The 6,430-nt window shown below is 46.7% G+C and overlaps 1 long non-coding RNA gene across 1 annotated transcript in view; it reads right to left on the bottom strand.

The window, feature by feature from the left end:
• LOC310712949 overlaps nt 1–6,430 on the bottom strand; it is a 2,318,697-nt gene that overhangs the window by 1,846,261 nt on the left and 466,006 nt on the right. The gene's annotated exons all lie outside the window — the stretch shown is intronic.

Genomic DNA, 6,430 nt, shown 5'->3' with positions numbered 1-6,430 from the left:
TCCCCTGTGAGGGAGGTCAGGCTGAGAGGCGGTGACTAGTAGTCCCCAAGGCTAGAGTCAGCGATCTTTATTATGGACCAGTGGGGGTGGGATTTGAACTCAGGTCCAGCTCCGACACACTAAGCACCGCACCACAGTGGCTCTCTCATTCCAAAATCAAATATTGGGGCGCCCTCCTCCCCAACTCTAGATGCACACGGCATGCCCTGGAGACGAAGGGCTGACTAAACTTGCAGGGAGGTAAAAGCACTCTGCACATGCACAGCAGGCGACTCCAACTGTGGCACAAGATGGTTTGGGGTTTAGAAAAAGACAAAGAAAATTGGCAGCGTCTTCCCGTCGTCCCTGGATTTCATCGTCCCAACAAACCCAGAAGGTGGGTTTCCCCTTCCCATTTTATAGAGAGGGAAAACTGAGACTTAGGAGGGAAATAGTCAATGTTCTTGAGGAGAGGCGTGGATACTGCTTCTGTTTGTGTGTGTGTGTTTGTTTGTTTGTTTGTTTGTGTGTGTGTATGAATTATTTTGATGTTATACTACATTGAAGTGTTTCTTTGTCCTTGAATCTTCTTGCTACAGTTGCCATTCTCTCCTTTGAGAACCACTGACTTAAAGTACCCATTGCTGCAAACCAGTGTTGTCGTCTTTTTTGGCGATCCCTCGTAGCCGAGTAAGATTGTCTTCCATAAACACTGCCTTAACAGTGAGTCTGTAAGTGACTGTGGAGGCCAATTCTGGACCCACACGTCCTTCCACAGTGGGGACATTGGTTTCCGGGCGGGAGTTGATCACAGTGTGGATTTGCCAAGCGTGCCTTCCTCTTGGCACGTTTCTCCCTTGCCTCCTGAGTTCGAGTGTCTTCAAAGCCCAGGACACCTTTGGTAAATCTCGTTTTTTGACAGAATTACAAGCCTGGTAGATGAAGGGAATGCAGTGGATGTAGCCTACCTTGATTTCAGCAAGGCATTTGACAAGGTGCCCCATGATATTCTTGTAAAGAAGCTGGTAAAATGCGGTCTTGACTATGCTACCACTCAGTGGATTTGTAACTGGCTGACTGACCGAACCCAAAGGGTGCTCATCAATGGTTCCTCTTCATCCTGGAGAAGAGTGACTAGTGGGGTACCACAGGGTTCTGTCTTGGGCCCGGTCTTATTCAACATCTTTATCAACGACTTGGATGATGGACTCAAGGGCATCCTGATCAAATTTGCAGATGACACCAAACTGGGAGGGGTGGCTAACACCCCAGAGGACAGGATCACACTTCAAAACGACCTTGACAGATTAGAGAACTGGGCCAAAACAAACAAGATGAATTTTAACAGGGAGAAATGTAAAGTATTGCACTTGGGCAAAAAAAATGAGAGGCACAAATACAAGATGGGTGACACCTGGCTTGAGAGCAGTACATGTGAAAAGGATCTAGGAGTCTTGGTTGACCACAAACTTGACATGAGCCAACAGTGTGACGCGGCAGCTAAAAAAGCCAATGCAATTCTGGGCTGCATCAATAGGAGTATAGCATCTAGATCAAGGAAAGTAATAGTGCCACTGTATTCTGCTCTGGTCAGACCTCACCTGGAGTACTGTGTCCAGTTCTGGGCACCACAATTTAAGAAGGACACTGACAAACTGGAACGTGTCCAGAGGAGGGCAACCAAAATGGTCAAAGGCCTGGAAACGATGCCTTATGAGGAACGGCTAAGGGAGCTGGGCATGTTTAGCCTGGAGAAGAGGAGGTTAAGGGGTGATATGATAGCCATGTTCAAATATATAAAAGGATGTCACATAGAGGAGGGAGAAAGGTTGTTTTCTGCTGCTCCAGAGAAGCGGACACGGAGCAATGGATCCAAACTACAAGAAAGAAGATTCCACCAAACATTAGGAAGAACTTCCTGACAGTAAGAGCTGTTCGACAGTGGAATTTGCTGCCAAGGAGTGTGGTGGAGTCTCCTACTTTGGAGGTCTTTAAGCAGAGGCTTGACAACCATATGTCAGGAGTGCTCTCATGGTGTTTCCTGCTTGGCAGGGGGTTGGACTCGATGGCCCTTGTGGTCTCTTCCAACTCTAGGATTCTATGATTCTATGATTCTAAAGACTGTTCTCCAACTGGAGCGCTCGCAGGCCAGTGTTTCCCAGTTGTCAGTATTTATACTACATTTTTTAAAATTTGCCTTGAGAGAGTCTTTAAATTTCTTTTGTTGACCAGCAGCATTACACTTTCCATTTTTAAGTTCAGAGTAGAGTTGTTGCTTTGGAAGACGATCATCAGGCATCCACATAACATGACCAGTCCAACGAAGTTGATGTTGAAGAAACATTGCTTCAATACCGGTGATCTTTGCTTCTTCCAGTACACTGGCATTAGTTTGCAAACCAGTGTACAGTCGTACCTTGGGTTACAGACGCTTCAGGTTACAGACTCCACTAAACCAGAAATAGTACCTTGGGTTAAGAACTTTGCTTCAGGATGAGAACAGAAATCGTGCTCCAGCGGTGCAGCAGCAGTGGGAGGCCCCATTAGCTAAAGTGGTGCTTCAGGTTACGAACAATTTCAGGTTAAGAATGGACCTCCAGAACGAATTAAGTACTTAACCCGAGGTACCACTGTACGCAACACTGAACTAGGTGGACCAGCCGTCCAATGACTCTGTGTGAAGCAGACTTGATAGAACTTGCACCTGCCAAAATCCCCCCACTCTGAAAGCCTAGATGTCCCAGATGGTTGGTCTGTAACAAGAACCACTTGCAAGATCTCTCTGCACCCTCCATGCCACCGCTGTTGTCTTTTGCATTCCAGGGTAAAGCTGCGTGAAGGAGACCTGCCTACGAAACAGGTTCAGCAAGCCGTTAGCTCATCCCACCCAGCGCAAAAGGAAGTGGATCCATACAGGTGCATCTGTCTAGGGGCGCACCCAGAGCAGTGTTTACCTTCCCTGATCAATGGGAGAGCTTAGACTGTCAAGTCTCCCGCAGCGAGCAAACCCCACCTTGCATTGCTTTAGAACGACAGTCTTGTCTTGCAGAGCTCGGCAGTGAGCCAGCAGAGATTTATCATCATGTATGTCAAAGGCAGGGCTCAGTCCGGCAAGCAAGAGCTCCGCAAAGGGGCACATGTCTCTGCCAGTGCTGGATTTACATATAAGCTAAAAAAGCTATAGCTTAGGGCCCCACTCTCTCCCCCTCCCCAATTTATACTGAAAGAAAGAAATACCGTCTTTTACACTCACACTTAAAGGGACGCGGATGGTGCTGTGGGTTAAACCACAGAGCCTAGGACTTGCTGATCAGAAGGTCGGCGGTTCGAATCCCCGCAACAGGGTGAGCTCCCGTTGCTCAGTCCCTGCTCCTGCCAACCTAGCAGTTCAAAAGCACGTCAAAGTGCAAGTAGATAAATAGGTACTGCTCCGCCGGGAAGGTAAACGGCGTTTCCGTGCGCTGCTCTGGTTCGCCAGAAGCGGCCACATGACCCGGAAGCTGTAGGCCGGCTCCCTCGGCCAGTAAAGCAAGATGAGCACCGCAACCCCAGAGTCATCCACGACTGGACTTAACGGTCAGGGGTCCCTTTACCTTTCCACTCACACTTAGTACAGGGCACAAAGGTCTGCTGTTCCAATGAACAGTGTGGACTACTATGGTGATACTGATATTACACTAAAAAATGCATTGTATTAACTACAATTGCATTGTACAGGTTATAATACTTTCGTATTAATAAAACTATTTATCATTATTAGTAGTTTGCATCAAATATTTACACCTATTATTATTATTTCATGTTATAGCAAGTTTCTAGAGACTAGATTATGAACTGTGTTTCTAAGGGAACTTTTGTATTGCCAAATGCCAATGTGTTTGCATTATTAACTTTGTTATGAATAAAAAATCATTTTAAATTAGAGCTTAATAATTATTTCACTATTAATATACTTCTTCTTAATTGTATTTCACTATTGATATGCTTCTTCTTAATTATATTTCAGGTCAACAATTACTTTGATAAAATACGTCTTTTGTGATGTGCAAATGGCTTTAGATACCCATTAGGTCCATAAATTACCATATAGCATACCGTATATTCAGCACAAAAAACAGCGACAATTTGTTGTTGACAAAGGACAGCTGGACATAGAAAGGGCCCCATGACCTTCAGGAGCTGAGGGCCTCATCAAACTTCAATCCGGCCCTGGTCTCCGCAGAATCATTGCGGGGGGCGATTCGAGGGCCCAAGAGCAGCTTAGTACAGTCATACCTCTGGTTACAGACACTTCGGGTTGCGCGATTTCAGGTTGCGCACTGCGCCAAACCTAGAAGTACCGGAATGGGTTACTTCTAGGTTTTGGCGCTTGCACATGTGCAGAAGTGCTAAACTGAGCTTTGCACATGCACAGTAGTGCCAAATTGTGACCCATGCATGTGCAGACACGGTGCTGCAGGTTGTGAACACTGCGGGTTGCGGACATGCTTCCTGCACGGATCACGTTTGCAACCCTAGTGTCCACTGTACTGTTGTTGTTGTGGTTTAGTCGTGTCCTCCTCTTCGTGACCCCCTGGACCAGAGCACGCCAGGCCCTCCTGTCTTCCACTGCCTCCTGCAGTTTGGTCAAACTCATGCTGGTAGCTTCGAGAACACTGTCCCACCATCTCATCCTCTGTCGTCCCCTTCTCCTTGTGCCCTCCATCTTTCTCAACATCAGGGTCTTTTCCAGGGAGTCTTCTCTTCTCAGGAGGTGGCCAAAGTCTTGGAGCCTCAGCTTCAGGATCTGTCCTTCCAGTGAGCACTCAGGGCTGATTTCCTTCAGAATGGAGAGGTTTGATCTTCTTGCAGTCCATGGGACTCTCATGAGTCTCCTCCAGCACCAGAATTCAAAAGCATCCATTCTTCGGCAATCAGCCTTCTTCATGGTCCAGCTCTCACTTCCATACATCACTACTGGGAAAACCATAGCTTGAACTATACGGGCCTTTGATGGCAAGGTGATGTCTCTGCTTTTTAAGATGCTGTCTAGGTTTGTCATTGCTTTTCTCTCCACTGTACTGGGGTCATGCCATCTTCCCCCGATCAAGATCCTCAAGGAGACCTCGAGACGAGGAATGAACTCAAGGGAGCATCTAAAAGGAGAAACATTGCATTAACAGATGACTTCCACTGGCTACATCTGTGTCCCAGTCATACCAAAGTGGTGCAATTTCTAGACACCCTAAAATGACTGTGCACTAGAACAGTTGGTGCTGGAACCAACGAGAGGGCAAGAGGCGACCCTAGACTTGATCCTGAGTTGTGCCCGGGACCTGGTGCGAGAGGCAAGCGTTGTTGTATCAGAGGATCGCCAAAGCCCGTGCCATCAGGACGCAACATCAACAAAGCTAGAAGTCAGGTCATTCGTTATTCAGATCCAGAAATCCCCCACCTTACTTTCTAAAATGTTTTAAATGGTTCTAATTTTAGTTCCTCTGTTTTGCTTTCGTCAGGTTGGTGTTGGTTAAATGTTGAGTTGGCGTTGGCGGTAATTTTAATTTGGGTACAGCTGTAAACTGTTTATTATTGTTAATATTGCTATTGGTTTTTATTGATTTGTTGGTTGGTTTGTTGCTCGTATTGTTCTTTAAATGTTTGATGTTTGTTGTGTTTTTATATAGCAATACCTTGGGTTGAAGTTGCTTCAGGTTGAGCGTTTCCGGGTTGTGCTCTGTGGCGACCCAGAAGTAACAGAATGCATTACTTCCGGGTTTTGCTGCTCGCGCAGAAGCTCAAAATGACATCATGCACAGAAGCGGTGAATCGCGACCCACAGATGCGGGTTGCATTTGCTTCAGAATGCGAATGGGGCTCCAGAACAGATCCCATTCGTAGCCAGAGGTACCACTGTATGTTGTAAGCTGCCCAGAGTGGCTGGGGAAACCCAGCAAGATGGGTGGGATATAAAAAATAAATATATTGTATTATTATTGAGCCCAATTGGCTCATGTAATTGTGGAGTTGTAAGGGGCCCTATGGGATCATCTAGTCTGACCCCCTGCAATGCAGGAATTTCAGCTAAATCATCCCTCAAAGATGGCCATCCAACCACTGCTTAGAAACCTCCAAGTAAGGAGAGTCCACAAGGGAATCTATTCCGCTGTCAACCAGCTCTTACCATTAGAAAGTTCTTCCTGATGAAAATAATTTTATATAAACCCCTCCCATGTGGCTGAGTTAGGGTTTGTCAGGAAATCTTGCCTCTCAGGAGAAACTGGCCACTCTCCAGGCACCCGGCTTGATCTCCTGTTGACCTCCCTGTCTGCATTCCCGAACAGGATCCAGGCTAGGTCACGATTGGCGATCCTCCTCAAGCGTGAGAAGAACACACCACTCTTCCCTGCCCCCAGGCAGGGGAAAGAGATAGACAGAAATGTATTTACATGCCTTTATTTCTGTCTTTGCAGCG

The sequence above is a fragment of the Podarcis liolepis genome (genome assembly GCF_965112155.1).
Source record: "Podarcis liolepis genome assembly, chromosome: 7".
NCBI lineage: Eukaryota > Metazoa > Chordata > Lepidosauria > Squamata > Lacertidae > Podarcis > Podarcis liolepis.
The sequence above is the reverse complement of the archived record's forward strand: the minus strand, read 5'-3'. Positions and strand labels throughout refer to the sequence as shown.